The sequence below is a fragment of the Squalius cephalus genome (assembly GCF_949319135.1).
Source record: "Squalius cephalus genome assembly, chromosome: 2".
Classification (NCBI taxonomy): Eukaryota; Metazoa; Chordata; class Actinopteri; order Cypriniformes; family Leuciscidae; genus Squalius; species Squalius cephalus.
In genome coordinates this window covers 28,439,588-28,461,560 of record NC_137123.1, presented here as the reverse complement: position 1 = coordinate 28,461,560, position 21,973 = coordinate 28,439,588, and the positions used below count along the sequence as shown (strand labels likewise).

The 21,973-nt window shown below is 37.4% G+C and overlaps 1 protein-coding gene across 1 annotated transcript in view; it reads left to right on the top strand.

Annotated features, from left to right (window-relative positions):
• galntl6 (polypeptide N-acetylgalactosaminyltransferase like 6) overlaps window positions 1–21,973 on the top strand; it is a 253,983-nt gene that overhangs the window by 143,189 nt on the left and 88,821 nt on the right. The gene's annotated exons all lie outside the window — the stretch shown is intronic.

Genomic DNA, 21,973 nt, shown 5'->3' with positions numbered 1-21,973 from the left:
CGAATACTGAAATGTTGGTACCGTGACAACACTAGTAGCTCTGTTAGCTCTGTAATTTAGACAATAGGCTGTTGACAGAGTAACGTTAACGTTGGTAATGGCTGTTATGTTATTTTCTTTTCAATGACGTTCCTTGTTACATGTTCATTGCTGGATTTATGGAAAAACATCAACCAATATTGCATATCCATAATTATTATAATGGATATAATTAAAGAATACTTACACTATAACGTAAATTAGAAGTGTAAATGGATTTTTACACCTATTTTGAATTTTACTCGAATACAAATACAAATACAAATACAAATACAAATACTTTTCCCCCCTCAACAAATACAAATACAGATACAAATACCGGCTGCTTTGCACACGCCTAGTATATATATATATATATATATATATATTCTTAAATAGAATCTTTAAGCAATAAAACACATGCTTCAGTGTATTTACAGGAACGTTGTTATTCAAAAATTAACATTATGCCATCATTGATTTCTTTTTTTTATTTTTATTTTTTTATGGTTTTAAAACCATACATTTTCTTCCAAATATTGTCTTTTGTGTTCCACAGAATAAAGAAAGTGATACAGACTTGGAATGACATGACAGTGAGTAAATGATGACCGAATTTTCATTTTTGGGTGAACTATCCCTTTAACGGCCAGATTTACCAAAAAGGGCAAATTAGCGTGAGAGCAAAATCCCCCAAAAAGTGCCAATGGGAATATAAAATTTCTGCGGGTGATTTACTGCAGGTGATACGGAGCCGGATCATTTCCATAAAGACCAACGCATTATACCAAGAGCAGCGCCAATTAGTGCCTGTTTTTTTGGGGGGTTATATCAATACATTGACTAGCACAACCCTTAGTAAATCGTAGTGTATGGTTAATTTAAATCCCATAAATTCCTCCCATAAATTTAGCATGTCCGGCAACATTGCTAAAAAAAGTTGCCCTGTGTATCATCACCTGAAGTCTGTAAGATGCGCAATCTAAATGTCTATTCACAGAGTATCATGGGTAGTTTGCTCATATCTGGGGAGTGCAGCACAAAGGCAGTAACTACAGGCATCTAGCTGAGCTTGCAAGCCTGTACATCAGCAGCTGACATCGATGTTGAGAAGCCATTACAGAGGCCGAGGAGATTTACATCTGTCTGTGTGTATGAGTGTGCTTTTTTATTGAGCGTCCCGCCCGTCCTGGACACTGCCTATGAATTGCAGAGGTTTGTCAGTAAACCTGTCATGGGCTAAATTTTCAGTTAGGGTGCTGGAATGGCTCACTGTGCACTCCATCTGCCGAATTCAGACATTTTATTTCCTCGTCCTATAGAGAGATGGTTCTGATCAGATAGGGCATCCATCATAAGAGAGTACAGACGGCAGACTGCCACACAAAAGCACTCAGCGGAGTTACGAGGCAAAAACATCGCAATATTCCCTTTGAGTCTGCTGCCTTTTTTTTTTTTTTTTTGTCAAACAAATCAAACAGACCCTCACCTGGATTGAGATCAGTCATCTCTGGAGTGTGAACTGAGAGTGTCTCAGTGGGGGAAATCACTGCAGGACTTTCTGCAGAAATAATCAATCTCCCTCAGAGCTTTTCCTCTGCCTTAACGGCCACATTTGCTGCATTAAATGCTCTGCTCTGTGCTGTAACAGCCTAATTCAAACATATAACTGCCCTATTCACTGCACTAACTATTACATGCTGTGTCTTAACAGCCAATAGGGTTTTAAGTTAAAGCAGCCAGCTGCTCTCAATTTGTCTCTCTCTTTTGTCTTACTCTTTTTTCCTTTCTATCTTCCTTCCTTCATTTCTTCCAATCTGTCTTCAGGCACATCTGACTGCTCAGAGGGCCATTTTTGATTGGAACTCTGCCCATTATGCAGGAAGTTAGTTTATTATTTGCTGTACTAGAAGAGAATTGACTTGAAATCTTTGGAGTGGGTAATCGGGTCTCACATGCTCTTCAATCCAGTCGTGTTGCACACAACATTCATTTATCAGCCTCCTTTTTTTCTTTGCTCTTGGCAGCAGTTCAACCCTATGTGGTCTATCACAGTCTGCCTGGTCCTACGCTGTCATACAGCAAATTCAAATGACCTTTTCACTTTAGCTTGACAGGTTGATGGATGGTCTTACAGGCAAATTATGTGGAAAGCAGGGGTGTAGCAGATATTATAACTTTTAGAAATTTTAAAGTATGGGAAATGGACAGTTTATTTTAAAATCTCCATTTTGCCTCAGAAGAAAAAAATATATAGTCCAAAATTCATTGTGTTGTGAATAAACGATTAAAAATTACGGAGTATAATTTTATATGGTATTAATTACACATCACATAGAACTAGAAATAAACTAACTTGTAAGCTAATATCTTTTTTTTTTTTTTTTTTTAAGTTTTAGTCAATGAAAACTTTTCGTCAACTTTACCTCATACTGCATAATGGTTTAATTGTAATCATGATTATTTTGCTCAAAATTATAATCGCAACGGTTGTTGTCATTTGAGAAATTGATCAGAATTATTGCACTTTCACATATGAGCGCAAATCAAGAGAATGTCAACACATGCATGGTTTATTTGACCTCATCTAGTTTCCTAATTTATTATATGCTACTTATCATATAAATGAATGCTCTCTACATTATGAAAACTAGTAAAAAAAAACAAAAAAAAAAAACCTTTTTTCAAAAAAATTAAAACAGTGAAATTCCTAATAGTAATTCAAATGAATCCAAATGACATTAAAGTTTTTCTATAAAAACAACAGCTTAAAAGACTTTTGTCAAACTGAAGTTGCTTTAGTGAATTTATTCTGCAGATGCAATCACAAGCATAGTTTAGATCCATGTTTGGATTTATTACAGTTCATCACTGAGAAGGTTTGATGAGAGATTTGATCGCAGCAAACCCAAGCGGCTTGTGAATGAATGACACTTTCATTTGAGCAGGATATCTCATGGAGATCGGTGAACTCCAGTTTACTTGTCGTATTTTCAGATCATCTGCTTCCGCAGTGTAGAGAGAGCATGAGCGCATGGTTGACATGCTGCAAATATTAAATAAAACATGAGGCAGAAAATGTATCCTCTTAACAGAAAAGCCATCTGGCAACCACAAGCATAAAAGCTCTTAGTAGAGGCTTGAACAGTTGTAATATTTTGTCTCCTCATTTTTCCCCAACAAAAGGAGAGATTTTGGTAAAGAATTTTTTTTTTTTTTTTTTGTCATCAACAAAACTGCATGCTAATATAGTCACAGTTATTGTTTAATAACCTTGCTGTCGTCTCGTCTTAGTCATGGGAAAAAGGTAATGTACTTGTTTTTACTTCTTTTTTTTTAATGAAATCTGAACTACTTCATTCATACCTAAAAGGTGGTGCAACAGTGCATGATTAAGATCAAGATAGTGCAGCATTTAAGCAAGACTCCTTTGTCTGTGATTATCCACACATAAATCCTGACAGTGTAATGAGCACATTTGTGTTTCCCTGGATGACACCAACTGCTTTCATAGATATGACGACAGCTGATTCAGCCCACGTTGAACAGAGTGCATCACGAAGGCTCATAACTGATTCTGAATCAAAAAATACCTCGTAATTGACCAGAATGCATTTCCTCCACAAGCAAATCATAAACAAGTCTGTTCAACTGGTCTGGATAACATTTCCAAGGGAAGTACTGTAGGGGAGTTTAATGCTTGTCTGAGGACTTCCTTCATTTTCATGATACGGGCAATTTGCATGTGAGAGTTTCACTGGCAGACATTTACTAAATTCCAGCACCTCAGAAGCCACAGATGAGAAGAAAACTTGATGAGAGACTCGCTGCTCTCTCCAAAGACTTTAGACTTAATGTTGCTGATTTTCTCCAATGTGGTAATAATTTCACAGTTAACTGTGATGCACTATTAAGCAAGACTGTACACTAAATTTGTTGAAAAATCATCTGGGTTATAGCACTTTGCAAATGTATTGATGCATCCATACATGTATATAGTCACAGTCTTCAAAAGGAATACTGTATCATCATCTTCTGCCTTGATGTTCATAATAATAGCATTTGAAGCCTTTTGAAACTTTGACAGTTGCTCTCTGCCAAGGCAGTGGTTGATGAGTCTATATCCAGAAAAAATAAAATAAAAATAAAGGAGTTGCTGTATCTCAGTGGGGGAAATAATGAGCTACAATTCTTCCTATCAGCATGAATCTGTCAGCCAGCTCAGATAGCTGTCACTCACTCATCAGAGAAAACCTGTGGTTTGTTCATAGGGTCTTGTCCCTTGGGTTCTACACAGTCTGTCTGTATTTGGCTGTTGGCAGATTTACGTTTCACTTTCTTTGAGTGCGGGTATCAGCCGAGAGCAGAGCAGTGGGTCTGTCCCATCAGTAACAGCTCTTCATGGGCCTCTTCGGTCAGAACTGACCAAAAAATGTATGTTTCTTGCTTGATCGGAATGGGATGACATTTGATGACATTTGTTGCATTAGCTATGTGAACACACAAAAATATCATGGACATGATTTGGATATATTAAAGGGTTGAAAAATAAAAAAGTAACTCTTGGTACCTTCACAGTCAAAAATTACCGAAATAGGAAATGGAAAAGGGAAATATGAAAAAAATACTAAAACTCAGAGAATATTTTGGTGTATTTTATACTCCAAAATATCATATTTTATACTCTCTCTCTCTCTCTCTCTCTCTCTCTCTCTCTCTCTCTCTCTCTCTCTCTCTCTCTCTCTCTCTCTCTCTCTCTCTCTGGTAGAAAAAGCCATTGAATTGCGTTCATTTGTACATGTGCTTCCCCTTTCTACACCATCTAAAAAGATTACATTGTCAAATGTTCCACCTTTTATCAAAGATGAAGTACTCGCAAGAGAGCTTTCACGCTTTGGTAAACTTGTTTCACCCGTTAAAAAGATCGCAATCGGCAGTAAATCTGAGTTATTGAAACATAGGAAGTTTACGTACATGATTTTAAATAACTGGAACGAACTTGATCTGAATTTTAAATTTAGAATAGATGATTTCGATTATACAGTTTTTGTGTCGACTGACTCAATGAGATGTTTTGGATGTGGAAAGACGGGTCATCTTACGGGATTAGTGCTTGTCCGGTCAGCAGTGCGAACGTCAGTAAACCCTGACCTTCGGGTGTTCAGCGCGAAGCTGTTCATTGTAATGATGCTGATGAATCCAATCCAACTGATGCAGGTGTAAATTAAGAGTCTGTAGTTGAAACAAGAAATGAAGAAACTGTTGTTGAAGAACATGAAATTGAGCTGTTAGAATCTGCTAAACATGAGTCTAATGTGAATGAGAATAGCGAGTTGGAGCCAGTCGCTGAGTCAGATGCTTGATGTTGACTCTCCTACTGAAAATACAAATAAGGAGTATGGTGATTTACTGATGGAAGTAGATCAAAACATATTTAAAACATCTGAAAAGGAAGAAAAAAAATGAATGCATTGCAAAACAAAACATTCTTCTGATTCAAGTGCTTCACTTTGTTCTCAGAGTAAGTGGCCATGTCATAACTGTAGCACTGAAAAAAATCAGACATTTCTGAAAGTGACAAAAAATGGTGTACAAGTTTTCGAGTATTTTCCAAATCTTAAAAGATTTGTTGAAGTTACTAAGAGTTCAGTGAGTGAAGGGCGCTTCTCAGACAAAGAGGTGTATCGTCTTAAAAAAATTGTCACTAAAGTTCAAAACCAACTGAGTAATAGCGATAATGATAATGAAGCTTAATTCAATGTCTTGTGCCACCTGTCTCTTACTCCGTTTTTTATGGGTAATCTTATCTCTTAGGCTACTATGGGGGATTTTCGCATTGCTTCTTTCAATGTGAATGGAGCCAGAGATGTGAGACAAAGATTAGGAATATATGAGTTAGTGAGACAGAAAAAAAATGATGTTTTATTTATGCAAGAAACTCACAGTGATGATAAGAATGCTGTTCAATGGCTCAAAGATTGGAATGGTTTATCTTTTTTAAGCCATAACACTTCCCTTAGTGGAGGAGTTGGTATTTTATCTGATAAAATGTTTGTTCCCGTTTCAGTAAAAATGGAAGAGATTATAAAAGGAAGAATTTTAAAAGTGATTGCGAACTTTTAAAAGTATGTAATTGTTTTTATGTGTATTTATGCCCCAACTCAACCAATACAAAGAATGTGTTTTTAGATACTCTTTGTAAAACTTTAGAAGACTATAAAGTCGAGGAATAATTGTTTTTGGGAGGTGATTTTAATTGTGCAGTAAGTAGACAGAAATCATATTGAGCCACATATGCCATCATGCTTATTCATTTGATTGTGTGGAGAAATTTCTACAAAGATATTAGGCAATATACATGGGTACATGCTCGTGATAATATGTTATCATTAGCAAGGTTGGACAAGCTTTATGTCTTTAAACATCATTTAAGTATTTTTAAAATAAGTATTTTTGTTTGTTTCCAATCATAGTTTATCATATGTAATTTCTATGAATTCTGTTAAACCAAATAGTGCCTATTGGCATTTTAACACAACCCTCTTAAACGATACTCAGTTCAAATAAATTTTGGATTGTTTCTGGATTAATTTTAAAAAGGAAAGAATCAAAGAGTTTGGAAAAATTCAAATAAAGCAAGTGTGTCAACAATACACCTTGAATGTCACTAAATAATTGTCTAGGTCTATTAAAATTTTAGAAGATGAAGTTATGAGACTTCAACATTTAACACAAACTGGAAATCAAGACTTTATTGATGAAAAAATATCTGATCTGTTGGGTTTGAAAGCACAAGGAGCATTAATAAGATCACATTTTCAAAAATCCAATGAGATCAATGCTCCATCCAAATTTTTCTTTGGATTAGAAAAGAAAGATGGGCACCATTTTTACAATCTGAAACTGGGGTTTTACTTTCAGATCCAATTGAAATATGTAAGAGAGCGGTTCATTTTTTTTATGAAAATTTTTACAAAAATGAGTATAAATAAAATAAATTTATAGAACAATGTTTTAGAGACTTACCTCAGATTTGATTCCATAACATTAGAAGATTTGTTTAAGAATCTTCAAAACATGGAATGTGGTAGAATTCCTGGAATTCCTGTTGAATAAAGTCTTATTGGAATGATTTATTGGAGAAGATTTATTTGAACTTTTAAATAACAGTTTAACCGAAGGATGTCTACCTTTAAGCTGTTGACGAGCAGTTCTCACTCTTTTACCAAAAAAAGGTGATTTACCTAATATAACAAGTTGTCGACCTGTATCTCTGTTATGTTGAGATTATAAAATACTTTCTAAAGTGTTAGCAACAAGACTCTGTAAGGTTTTGGAAGAGGTTATACATCCAGATCAGTCTTATTGCATACCTGGCAGATCAATAATTAGTAACATTTCATTAATTAGAGATATTTTTGAAGTAGTTCAAATAGATGGTTTAAATGCAGGCTTGATTTCCATTGATCAAAAAATCGAACGCGGCTCAACCAATCAGAATCAAGGACCGGAACTATCCATTTTATAAGGAAAGTTTTTAAAGCATTTGGTTTTAGTGTAGACTTTAGTGATCAAATCCAAACTTTATATAATTACATTGAAAGTGTTTTTAAGTTTAATGGTGGCTTATGCGCTCCTTTTAAGGTCAATCATGGGGTCAGGCTGTTCTTTGTCCGGAATGCTCTATGCATTGGCATAGGGTGACCACCCGTCCCGCGTAGCGCGTGCGCGCACAGCGTTTGAAGCCCAATTCATGCGTCCCGCAAATTGAGACCGTGTCACGCATAATCTATGCTTGCTCAAAATAAAGTTGGTCGCTCTATATACTCGAGCCCCAAGCAGACAAACGAACATTACTTGACATTTCAGCACGCTATTGTTGCCACACCCACCCCTCAGTTGAACTGCTGACTAGGTTGTTGTCAACTTTTTCGTTGTTGTCATGACAGCGCACGCACGCGCATACCAGACACACTGGGAAGGAAGGAACTTTTAGATGCGCGCTTTCCAATTCGAAAAATTCGAGAAAGAGACTGAGAGGCACCGTCATCATCAATTAAAAAGAGAAGGTGTGGGTACAAGAAAGACTGGGAAAATGAATATTTGTGGCTGAAAGGTGTTGAGGGGGATACCGAGAGGGCTTTTTGTGACCTTTGCAAAACGTCCTTCTCAATCGGACATGGAGGGGAATACGATGTCAATCGTATTTTTTTTAAATACTTTTTTTTTTTACTGTTCCTGTGGTGTTGAGCAACTACAATTCCTGTTAATCCTATAATTTTATATTATAATTTATTTAAAGTGAATAAATTGTAATGAAAAATAAATAAAATTAAATAGTAAATCTTAAGTGGAAGTACATCTGTCAATTCATTGAATGTTCAAAATATTATGAATCTTTATTTAGAAAAAAAATACACATTGGTTGGCCTATTCATGAGCATACATCAGCAATTACTCATGTTTAGGGGAATAGGGCATTATTACCATGTAAGGTGGTATGTGCTAGAAATGGGTAAACCACTATCAGTGAGTCTGCCCGTGGGGTGGGGGCACCGCCGCGCCAGGCAGTGTCCCACATTGTCCCTCAGAAACATACCCCTTGTCCCCCCTTGGGCTTATTAGCAGGTGGTCACCCTACATTGGCATTAGAACCTTTTTTAAATAAATTGAGAAAAGAGCTGGCTGGTTTAAAAATTCCAAAATGTGACAATGCAATTCAGTTATCTGCTTATGCTGATGACATTGTAGTAATGATTTAAGTTGAGTAAAGTTTAAAAAGAGTAAAGTTTAAAAAGAATATCCAGTGATTTTGAATCAATTTCTTCTGCAAGAATCATTTGGAAAAAAAGTGATGCAGTGTTGCTTGGAAAATTGAAACATAAAACACCAGAGCTGTCAAGTGGTTTAATATGGAAAAGGAATGGTTTTAAATACCTGGGAGGGCCAGGTACCTCATAAAGGGCCTCTGAAATCCATATGGGAAGCAGGGAGGGGGGAATAAGATGGCATGGCACATTAAAAATTAGCCATGGTTAGAGCAGTAGGACGTCTTCTGATCTTGCAATGGCTAATAGAATCACAGCATCTGCTTGCTTTACTGATGTTGTTCTAGGCAAGGACGTGTGCATGTTGGTGATGGTGAAAAGCTGTGTGTTCATTTTAGGCATCTTTTACAGCTTTGATACATATTTTAGCCTACCTGTTTGAAAATTCCAGATAAAATCAGCCTCTGAGGATAAACGAGCACCTAAAGTTATATTGTTGCATTTTTTTATTCTTATTATGATTCATCATTAATAATTGTTGTTGTTTTTGTGGTATTTATACAACAATTAGTTCTGGTCCTTGAATATTTTTGGTCAAGCAGTGTTCAAAAGTTAGCCTACAGGTTATTATCATTATTTCATTAGATGGTAGCAAGTGACTGTCTTTATGAATAAATCACTGAGTCATTCATTAAACTGATTCCTTCAGGAATAAAACAAGGCACTGTCTATTATTGTGCCATCGAATCACTAATTTAACCAACTTGTTCAAAATAATCCTCATTCATTTGAAGCAAAAAGTGATTTATAAATGAGTTATTTGATCACTTATGATTTAGATTGGCATTTCTCATAAATGTATGAAAATGCAGAACATCACTTTCTTTAGACAGTTATTTAGATCTCAAGGGAACATGATGTACCTGACAAAGGAACATTTAAAACTCTAATACAGCCGACCTTTGGTTTTTTCTTCAGTCCACAGTACAGCTCCGGCTTCTGCACTGCAGACTTTCTCTAACATGTACTTCTGTAGCACTGCTACAGTACTTGCTTTGCATTTGATATGCTGGATTAGGCTGCGATCCATTAAATTCCATCCATGACAGAGCTGTGTGAAAAAGGTGAGACACATCTTCAGCTGAAGGACTTGTGATGAAGGACTCTCCGGGTCACTGAGAGAGTCATGAGAGACAATGATGAGGCTGCTGGAGGAGGGTTTTAAACTCACTCTGTATCCAAAGCAACAGACAGTCTTTCTCACTGTGCCTCTGGCAGGCACACATCCGGTCTAGTATTCAGACTTTTGTGCGTGTTTGTCTTTATGTGTGTGTGCGGAGGTGGTTACGTAGGTGGGTTGGTACAAAGTGCAGCGGTCAACTTCCATTGAACCAGTAGGTCAGGGAAAAAAACTCCTGACATTCCCACAAGAGCATTTTATAATGTATCATGCACCTTAATAAGAACATTTGCTTGTATTTTTGAAGCCCAAAGTCACTTCAAAAGGGCAGACAGAGAGTTCACATAAGAGCGGGAAACAATGTCAGACAGACAGCACATCTCCTGTGGATTTTCTTGCTATTGCAGGCAGCAATAAATAACCTCAGTATAATTCATATATTTTTAACTTTTTATTTTGTAATCTCTGTACTTAATGTTTTGGGGATTTCCATTAATGACATTTGCTTTTAGAATCATGTAGTATTAAGATATCTTTATAATAATGAAACAGACAAGAAACTAATATAATTCAGCATAATATATGCGTGCCTGTGTGTGTGTGTGTGTGTGTGTGTGTGTGTGTGTGTGTGTGTGTGTGCTGTATATATGTACTCACCGGCCACTTTATTAGGTACACCTTGCTGGTACCGGGATGGAAACCCCTTTAGCCTTCAGAACTGCCTTAATTCTTTTTGGGATAGATTCCACATGGAGCTTTAAACATTCCTCAGAGATTTTGGTCCATATTGTCATTATAGCATCTTATCAGCTGCACATCCATAATGCGAATCTCCTGTTCCACCACATCCCAAAGGTGCTCTTTTGGATTGAGATCTGGTGACTGTGGAGGCCACATGACTATTAGTGAACTCATTGCCATGTTCAATAAAACAGTTTGCGATGATTTGAGCTTTGTGACATGCCACGTTATCCATCTGGAAGTAACCATCAGAAGATGGGTGCACTGTGGTCATAAAGGGATATACATGGTCAGCAACAATGCTCAGGTAGACTGTGGTGTTTAAACGATTCTCAATTGGTACTAAGGGCCCCAAAGAGATGACTCAAGAAATCAAGACTCAGGCAACGTTTTTCTAATCTTCCATTGTCCAATTTTAGTGAGCCCCTGCGAATTGTAGCCTCAGTTTCCTGTTCTTAGCTGACAGAAGTGGCACCTGGTGTGATGATCAGAGTAGTGCATTCAGAGATACTCCATTCTCCTCTGACCTCTGGCATCAACAAGGCATTTTCGCCCACAGAACTGACACTCAGTGAATATTTTCTCTTTTTCGGACCATTTTCTGTAAACTCTAGAGATGGTTGTGCGTGAAAATCTCAGTAGATTAGCAGTTCCCTTTCAAGGGAACTCACGCTGCGTTGATTGACGCTAGGGAACGCTTTGCGTGATGATGTCTTGAAGCACATGTAAAATCAGAGGTAAAATACAAGCAACGTTAGCGGTGGGTGACGTCATGAACCAGTAAACTATAAAGCCTGCCCAAACAAAGCAGCACTAGCTTCTGTGTCTTCTCAAGTGCTCAGTGTAAAACTGTCTCTTGTCTATTTGGTGTTGTATTGTCACTATATATAGTAAATTATGGCGAGTCAGCAGCAGCAGTTCAGACTGTGTGTGCACCCCTGCCCATGCTATTTAACAGGTGGGGACACATGTTCTGTGTGTTGCATGTGTGGGTGAGGAGGAAGTTTGGGTGAGCACTGTGAGTTGCTTCCAATGCGGATACTCCGATCCCGCCTGCCGTACTTTCGTGAGAACGCTCAGGCTCGCGTTCCCCAAGGCTCGGGTCCCGCTGCTGCCAAGGCACAGTGGCGGCTTCAGACTTGGGGTTCGCAAATGGATGTGTCAGCGAGGTTAGAGACGGGCCCAGCCTTATCTCTGCCTTCACCTGACAGATCCAGTGCCTTCTCTCAGGTTTGGAAGCACGCACTGCGGTTACTTCCGCCCTGATTGAAGGACCGACACTGCAGCTATCCACTTCTGAGAAACTGGATGTTGTTAATGTCGAAGCAGGAGATACTGAGGACTCGCCACCTCAGTCTCATGCTTTTGAGGATCTTGTTGAGGTTGTAACAAGAGCTTGTAACACTTCCTGCCCTCTCTTTCACAATCTCAACGTCGGGGCCTTAAGTTTTTCCCCGATCTCCACACTGAGGTGTCTAGATCGTGGGATAAACTGGTTTTATATAGAGTTTATAGTCCACAAACATCACACTATTCCTCTACACACTATCTCTAACTATAAAGAGCACGGTTATGGGGAGTGGGTTATACGGTGCCCGTCTTCCTGTGGTGCCCTCAGGGGACTGCTATGCTAACCCTGCCACCTCGTGTGCTTCAGGGCACAGCGGTCTCTGACGAGCACATATCTCAGGGTCCACCCAGAAACCCAGTAGTCCTGGCATGCCCGCCCCCTTCGAGGAGGGTCCCAGAGCAGTCAGTTCAGTCGTTCGTGTTACAGGGCATCGGACTGATTTCAAAACAACAACAAAATCCAAAAGCCAGTCTCGAGAGGCTGGTACCTCTAGTAGAATTTTTGACAGCGTGGAAGCTACTGACAAATATTTCTCATTGAGTCCTGCAGACCATAGAAAAGGGTTATCAAATACAATTCGGGTCTCGCCCGCCCAGGTTTATGGGGGGTCCTATCCACCGTGGTGGGCCCCGAGCAGGTTCTGGTAATGGAACAAGAAGTGAAAACCCTGTTGGAGAAAGGGGCCATAGAACATGTACCTCCCTCCAGCAGGGAAACCGGGCTTTACAGTCAGTATTTCATCGTTCCAAAGAAGGATGGGGGGTTGTGTCCCATTTTGGATCTGAGAATTCTGAACGAATCAGTCGTGCAGCTAAAGTTTAAAATGTTAACACTGAGACAAATCGTGCCACAGATCAGATCCGAGGACTGGTTTGTCACGATAGAGCTCAAGGACGCATACTTTCACATTTCCATCCTTCCATATCACAGGAAGTTCCTGAGGTTTGCTTTCGGGGGCAAAGCATACCAATATTGAGTTCTTCCGTTCAGCCTAGCACTATCACCCCGCACTTTCACGAAATGCACTGAATATTTGAATATAGAATATTTGATCTTGTTGAACTAGGCAACTTTGTTTTTCAAAATGGTAAAAGAAAATCAAGATTATTATAAGTAATGAAATGATCCAAAATTTGACCCTGGATCAGAAAACCAGTCACAAGTCGCACGGGTATATTTGTGGCAATAGCCAACAATACATTGTATGGCTAAAAATTATCGATTTTCCTTTTATGCAAAAAAATCATTAGGATATTAAGTAAACATCATGTTCCATGAAGATATTTTGTAAATTTCCTACCTTAAATATATGAAACATTTATTTTTGTGAGTGAATGCAGCACAATCGCGAACATAAATGGACAACTTTAAAGGCGATTTTCTCAATGTTTCGATTTTTTTGCACCTTCAGATTCCAGATTTTCAAATAGTTGTATATCAGCCAAATATTGTCCTATCCTAACAAACCATACATCAACGGAGAGCTTATTTATTCAGCTTTCATGTGATGTATACATCGCAACTTAAAAAAATTGACCCATGTGACTGGTTTTGTGGTCCAGGGTCACAAATATGGAATTTAGACAACTTAATTTATTAAAACATTAACATTGCGACTTTAAAGCCCAATGTTGATGCACAGTAAACTTTTCCTCTCCATTGTCCTTTCCATTTCTTTATATAACCATACTCCGCTGGCTCCATGGCAACTGGTGTGAATTAAGTCTGAAGTCATTATGAAAGTAATTAGCGAGAGTGTGTGTGTGCGCGGGTGGAGCTGGAAGCCCTCTGTTTCGTTCTGTCTCATCGTCTTCTAAGACTGCTGTCAGATGAGTGCAGATGGGTCCAGGTTCTGCCATCTGTTGAGGGACATAGGTGTGCATGAAAAAAACATTAATAAAAAAAAAAAGGAATCGCTTGAGTGCGAAGCACTGATTCAAGCAGTGGCTTTAACTCACCCAAAAATATGCCTGCATATTTAACTTAAAATGCTTGTTGTCAGAATGCGCCTAGACGATGACAGTTCTTCATGCCGTGAAATAGACTGTTGTGACTCGAAAATGTAAATGTGCTTACGTGATTTGCATTTAGAAAAAATTCCATCTCCATGGATGATTAGAGGTGATTAATTTCATTACGACACTTTCTTAGAGAGTGGTGTCTTTTATTGGGCAGGTTTCAGAGAGACATGGCAGTGTTTGCTTTTCCAAATGGAAGTCTGATCAGGAATAGCTTATCTCTGGACTATTAGCTTTGTCAATATTTGTTGAGGTAAATAATTAATGGAATGCGATCATTCTCCATCTCCTCATCTACAAAAAAATCCATCTTGGTTTAGATGGGTTCTTTTATGGATCATTTTCTGCCATGCATACAGTGGTTAAGTTGCGGCATTAACATAGCACATTGGTGTCAAATAAAAGTGTCCTCGAAAATCTTTTAAAAATGTTAGTTTAAAATATATATATGCTGAGTATGCAATCCTGTTGCTTGAGTTTAAACTTGAGTAGTTTAAACGTATTGACTGTTGCTATTAGTGTGGTGTAACCATCAAGTAAAAACAATCTTCCTTGCACCTCGTACATGTATGAGTGTACACATCTTAATCATTATTTAAAAAAGTTTTTTTAAATATTATTTTCAAGGTCGAACGCAGGTTTGTTGGCACAGATCCCACAGTATCTGTTCATTTTAGGTGTATAAAATTGCCACTTAAAATTGTCTCTGCATATTAATCTTAGAAAAGAGAAGGTAAAAAGAAAGTACAAAGAGAAAAAAAAGTTTTAAATAAAACAGCCAACTGTTAGGTGTTAATTGTTGTGCAAGCTGACATGTTAATTAGCAAATTTTGTATTCTGCCTTTGTTTAAATGTGATTCTAGTCACTATTCAAGCGCTGGTGAGAAAATGTACACCTTTAATTACTTTATATAAAAAAAGCACACCCACAAATATGCCTCTCTCCTCATGAATATTCTTGGGAAGATTTGAATTTTTTGTTCAGTTATGTGACTGACATTTCGGATCACAATATCAACACAGAATATGCAGAAATCAAGGATGACGTTGCCTGATGTATACCCCTCTCTTGCACATACACAGTGGCTCCTCAGCCTCCAATAGACTTATGAAGGAGGGCTGGAAAGGTCAGTCGCTGTTAATGAGCTATGTCTAGCCCATTGTCTCCGAGCACCAGGTCCGTCTTCCTGATGAAACTGTGCAGCTGAGAGACAAAGATTACATTCCTTCCACATTCACCTTTGTGTTTAAATTAACTGCTACATTCCATAAGTAGATTCCCAACAAGCCTATTTGTTTTCAAGGCCGGAGGCACTAGGTGACTAATTAGCACTACTGTAATTTAGACACTTAAATTCTGAATGTAGAACTCTGCGGTTGGTGATGCCATGCTCCTGTATTGTGTATATTGTTTTCTTCCTCTAAATGCACACTGCATATATTCTTACTGAAAATTATGTGAGGTTGAGTAATTTATGTTTCCCACATTCATCTTTAGATTTCTACGAATGTCCCCATGCAGATTTGTAAAGGTAATCGGAAAATCTCTGGGTTGACCTTTTGCTTTCATCGCACCCTGATACTAACCTTCCTTTAGTAAACACTATACTTATTCTATTTTCCTTTCTCTCGTTCACCCACACACAAAACACACTCTCGGTTCCACCGGCTGCTCTTTACCTCTGCATGGTGCACCTTGTGGAAATCCTCTGTTGTTCTTTCTGACTGGCCCTGTTATTTATCACTCAAATTCATTTGCGAGCCCTGAGGTGTGTGTGTTTCAACCGAGCGAGGGAAGGTTGATGCAAGGATGCGTGTGCGCTCTGATGGAACGAGACAGGGCTTGTTGCTGTCTCTGTTGGCTGTGCTCGCTTCCTCTCATTCCCTAATCCCTCAGTGTTACAGTCATCTCCGTGCACCAAGCCCCTCAGAACTGTCAATATCCAGACCAGAATATCTCACTTTTTGATCTCTGCTCTCTTAGACAGACTTATAAGCCCTGCCGATGTGCTTAGCATTAAGATACACTGCTTGCCACTGAAACCCCACCAAGCATGATGCAAGGCGTGGGGGACAAATATGAGTATGTGGAGGGGAAAAAAATGGTAGCCTGTTCTAAAGAGACAGAATGGTGGCACCGGACACTGTAAGGAATTATTATGTGTCATATTATCTGTCATCAGCTTCTTTTTGTGCAAATATTGGACTCTGATATTATATTTTATTTATTTATTTTAATGCATCGCTGTGTGGGAATTAAAAGGAAAGTTCTATGTTGATCAAAATATGTTGATGGGCAAATGCAGTCTTTTGGCAAAGGAGTCTTTGAAATTTTTGAAAGAAAGAACAACAGCTACACTACCCTTAAAAGGTTTGGGCTTGGTAAGATTTTTAAATGTTTTTGGAAGAAGTGTCTGATTCAAGGCAGCATTTATTTGATAAAAAAAAAAAATACAGTAAAAACAGTAATATTGTGAATAATTCTATTTTACTAGCCTATATTTTAAAGTGTAATTTATTTCTGTCATGACAAAGCTGAATTTTGAGCACACATTACTCCAGTGTTCAGGGTCACATGATCCTGATGAGGAATAGAAATCATTCTAATGTTCTGATTTGGTGCTCGAGAAACATTTCTTATTAATATCGATATTGAAAACAGTTGTACTGCTTAATATTTTTGTGTTGAAACTGTAATGCATTTTATTCAAGATTATTTGACAAAAACACAGGACATCATTTGTAACAATGTAAAAGTCTTTACTGTCACTTTTGATCAATTTAATGCATTCTTTCTTAATAAAAATATAAATTTCTTTCTTGAAAAAAATACTGACCTTTATACTTTGTGTCAACACTAAGCATAATATAAAAAAGGCATGCTATCTTGCTAAATTAAACAGCTTTTAATTGGCTTTTACTTTATCCAGAAGAAGTGAATAAAATATCTAGAAATGAATTCTACCCACTAATGGAATAATGCTAGATGTATTTGGATTTGCTATTCAAATCTATTAGTCATTTCCCCAGAAAACATAATTTTAGAACTATATTCTTTTATATTCAGTAAATATTCACACCATTTTTACTCAATTTTCTTCTGAAAAATCTTTTCCCTGAAAAGCGGTTTGAACACTGCTTATTTCCCAATGTGTTTTGTCCAAATTGTCTTGCAGTGCATTGAAATATATATCTTTTGCAAGGACGTGTTACCTTGGATTCAATGGTATTTGATGGCTAGCACAATGCTTTATACTAGGAACATTGCAATTATCCTGTATCTGACGGCTTTATTTGTTGATAGTATTGATACATTGCGGTACTCTTGCATCAGTGGAGTTATGCACCTGTAACCCATGTGGTCTGTCCTGCCACACTACAGATAAAGGAACTGGACCTCTATTGGAGTTTGGACCGAGGCCTGCCACAGGCAGCCTGGGAGCATCATACCTCATCTTTGTTCTCTGTTTGTTTTCCCTCTCTCTCTCTCTCTCTCTCTTGCATGTTTACATCACACTTCTCCTCTGAAGTCTCTCCATCCCAGCAGAAAACCATTGCAGATTGATGCCAGTGTTGGACGTGGTGTGAATTTGGACAGCATGAAGCCCAGCAGAGATGAACAGAGATCTCATCCAGCTGTCTTGACAACTAAATGGATCATTCCCCTCAGTTGTCACTGGGTCAGATTTCCATTCAAAACACCTTGACACATTTGATAATGTGACAAATGGGTCTCTTTGTCTGGAAGCAATATCATCAGTATCATCCTCTCTGCGGTTATTTGTGCAATGAGCCAGCAAATGAAATTAACAGAAAGCAAATTAAAATGAGTGAAACTGATGGAAATTGGAAGTAATCCCAAGACAAAGGTCTCAATTTTTATGCTTTCTCAAAGACTCGCTGATCAGATGGTGCACAAATAAACAAACATGTCTGGATGAAATGAATAAATGAATAGACAAATATATGTTTAAAGACTTCATCACAGTCATGTTTGTTTGTTCTGTGATAGCAAATACCAGATTCTGGATAATCAACAAAACAAGCTCTCAACACACAACTTTGAGCTGGGCAATAACAACCGGGGAACTGAGACGCCACATTTTAACACCATTGCAAATATTTATGGGCCTACACGGAATAGAAATAATGCAGAATTATATTTGTTTTATATCAGTACAGTATTTGTTTTAACAGCCAATTTTTAGCATGTAGAAGAGGAATGATGCAGTATCAACATGCACTTGCATTTAGCTCTCAGATACTGACCAAGACAACCAATTTGGCACTGTTTACATTTGGTATTAAGATGTGTTTACATCAATCCAATCACAAGTGCACAAGATAAATACAGCTGAAGACTTTTCGGTTTTCTTTATTATTACCATATTTATCAGGCTCCTATCAGGCTCCATTTCTGAATGGGCTGAGGCTGTGATTTAGTGAGTTTGAAGTGAAATTATTTGATGAACGTATACTATGTGCGGAGAGCATTCACTCAATATTATTATATCATTTTTGACATAGGTGGCTTTTAGAGGCTTTTGCATCGGAGGTCTTCAGTTGTAAATGGGGTCTAAAACGTTCTGAGCTTTTCCACTTTTGACCACTTGCAGAGGACAAAACACGTATTTGACTGGATTGCTACTGTGGTGTAGACGCTCATGTGGTTGAATGTGTTTGAAAAGGCACAAAATAGCCTACCTGTCGCCCACTGACCTAACACGTGAACGGTATGGGACGAGTTTTGGGAAAGCACACCAGAACAAACGATTTCATCTTTGCCATGTTGTTTATATATATATATATATATATATATATATATATATATATATATATATATATACTGTATATATATATATATATATATATATATATTATTATTATTATTATTATTATTATTATTATTATTAAGAATTACAACTACAGTCAGGGGAGTACAATGGGTAAACAAAATAAACAAACATAAAAAGACATATATAGAAACAGTGACAAACTTAGTTAAATAAAAGTTAACAAAAGTTAAACAAAAATGTGAAAATGTTTACCTTTGCAGCTTTCTTATTTTTCAAACCCAATATTTTGTTTAGGTATTGCTGAATTTCTTCTCTTAAAATTAAAAACAAAGGCTTGTTTCCTCCAAATTTACATTTATGAATACTACATTTAGCTAACAGAAGAAGCAGATTAATTAAGTAATATTCCTTATGATAAGATTTGTCAGAAGAGAAAAGAACAAATAACACATTTTTAAAGCACAGTTGAAAGCTGGGCATGATATGAGCCTTAATAAAGGAACAGAAATCTGACCAAAAACAAACTGAATGAGGACAACTCCAAAATAAATGATAAAATGTTTCATCACGTAGATCACAAAATGTACAAAATGTATCAATATCACAATTAAATCTGTTCAAAAGATAATAATTACATAATATTTATAAATGAATTTAAGCGAAATTTCTTTGATTTTGTTTGTGATTAAATATTTATGAGGAAGTTTCCAGATTTTATTCCATAACAGATTATCAGCACAACCATTCCAAAATGATATAATAGCAGGTCTGGAGACAATATCCCTTTGAAACAAACACAATGATTATTATTTTTAATATAGGAAAGAGAGAAACAGATCCGTCCTACTTCAGTATGTATCAGCAGTATCCAACGAGTATGGAGATAGCAGAGGACAGGTATTTTTAAGAAGCATTTTTAGACCAGAGGGAACAGCATCCATAACCACAGCAAAATCTTTAGGAGTAACTGGAATATTATATTTAGAAAGAAATTCAGAATAGGTCAACATAGTCCTTCTTGGTTGGCTAACAAAATACAGTTGGCTAACAAAAACTATATCATTACAAAACCAATTCATATGAAAATAAAGATTTAGATTTATACAGAATGTACTTATTATTCCAGATAAAACACCTGTTTGGAGAGAAATTGTGTTTATAGATTAAATCCCAAGAAGAAGCATCTGTTTATGAAAATTAGATAGTTTTAAAGGAAGTTTGGTAATACTGTAGTCACAAAGCAAAAGGAATTGAAGACCACCAACTTGTGAAAAGATAAAGTGAGGTATAATATTCCAGATAGATGTTGTTTTTTTAAGGAATTGCTTAAGCCAGTTAACTTTGAAGGTGTGATTAAGGGTGGTAAAATCTAAGAAGTTCAGGCCTCCATTTTCAGGTGAGTTCATTACCACAGATTTCTTTATATAATGGGTTTTATTTTTCCATAAGAAGTTAAACAGCATTTTATCAGTAATTTTGCAAGTATTATCAGTAACTGCTAAGGAGAGCGCTGCATATGTAAGTCTCAATATGCCCTCTGCCTTTGTGATCAATACTCTACCCCTCAAGGATAGGTCTCTCAGTAATGTAACAACATTGGCTATCGAATCATTCGTCGTTGGTTTGAATTAACAAATTCAAATACTCTGTGTTGCTAAAAACATTTCTTCCTGAATACAAAAGCTGGTGCACTTTGAACTCGTGAGTGCAAATTAGGCTTTGGCTCCATGAAGACTGGAACCAATTGACTTTTACGACACTAATGTCACCTCAGAGACATTCCAAACCCCCCCTTTCCCCTCTCTGGACCACAGAGAGATAACGAAACTTGAAACCTTCTACACACACACACACACACACACACACACAAACATCCTCCTATAGAAATATAGTTTTAATGTATGTAACTCAGATTTGGGTTTGATCTTCCTGTACGCATGTTTTATTAATTCGTTCGACCATATAATTATGATTTTCTAGAGGTGTGGTTTTGAAATGTATTCTTTAATCAATAGTGTTTTAGTTAGAGAGGGTTCACTAACATTCTCTGGCAATCCCTTCCCCCCTGTGTGGAACTGTGTTTTATTACCTAACGGAATGTTAGCCAGAAGAGCAGAATTAGGTGTTCATCCTAGATATTTTATATGTATAACCATTGAAGAAATATGTAAGCCTGAATGTAATTTCTCTTTTTCATGATTGTTCTTCTCTGTGATGGGTTTTTGTATTCTTGTAAACCGTAAAGGAATAATGTTTCAGATGTGCACCCTTTTTTTTAATCATAGATATGCCATGTGGATCTTTCTAAAGTCCAATCTTCAATGCCCACTTATCAATGTACACCACATGTTGGGTTCATTTTATTCCTAGGTTGTTAGTTTAACTTTTAAGCTTATTTTTACAGAATAATAATCTATCTCGACGTGTACCTTCGAAACATATCTAATTCGGTATCCACGTAAAGCTCTCCTTGTACTGGAACCAAATGTATGCATCAGGATCTGGTAAAATGTATGATACTATTTTTACCCTCGTTAGAGTATAACTGATCACATAATAACGCTGCCATAAAACATGCAAATTAAACTGGGAACTAAGACAAAGACATTTTTCCCGCTTCAGACCTTTGGACGTTCATTGGTTGTTCGCGCGAACAGAGGCGTCAACCCATATTGTCCATAAAAGACCGACTCAGAAAACCTCTCTCACTCTCATGCCTACGCCTCTCCTTCCTCCTCCAAAACCCAAGTCCGGACCGGCTTCGGCCTGCTTCTCTTTTCTTTTTATTTATTTCTTTTATGTTTTTCTATAGTCTAGTTTCGTTTTCCTCTTCGCCTCTGTTCATTCATGAGCTGAATGAACTTAGCCTGAATCATTCCCGGCAACTCTTTGAAGCTCCCGCGCTCGCACGCGCGCCGGAAGACAGCACGCGCACGCCTCCCCTCAGACGACTCGCGCTGCTTTTAAAGACACGCAGAACCCTGCGGTCCTACACACCTCATACAAAGAGAACCATGTGCCATGCAAGTATCGATTATTGAATTGAACTTATGATGTGATTTCTTTGTTGTGTCTTAAGGGTTACTGTCTGTGATTTTGCC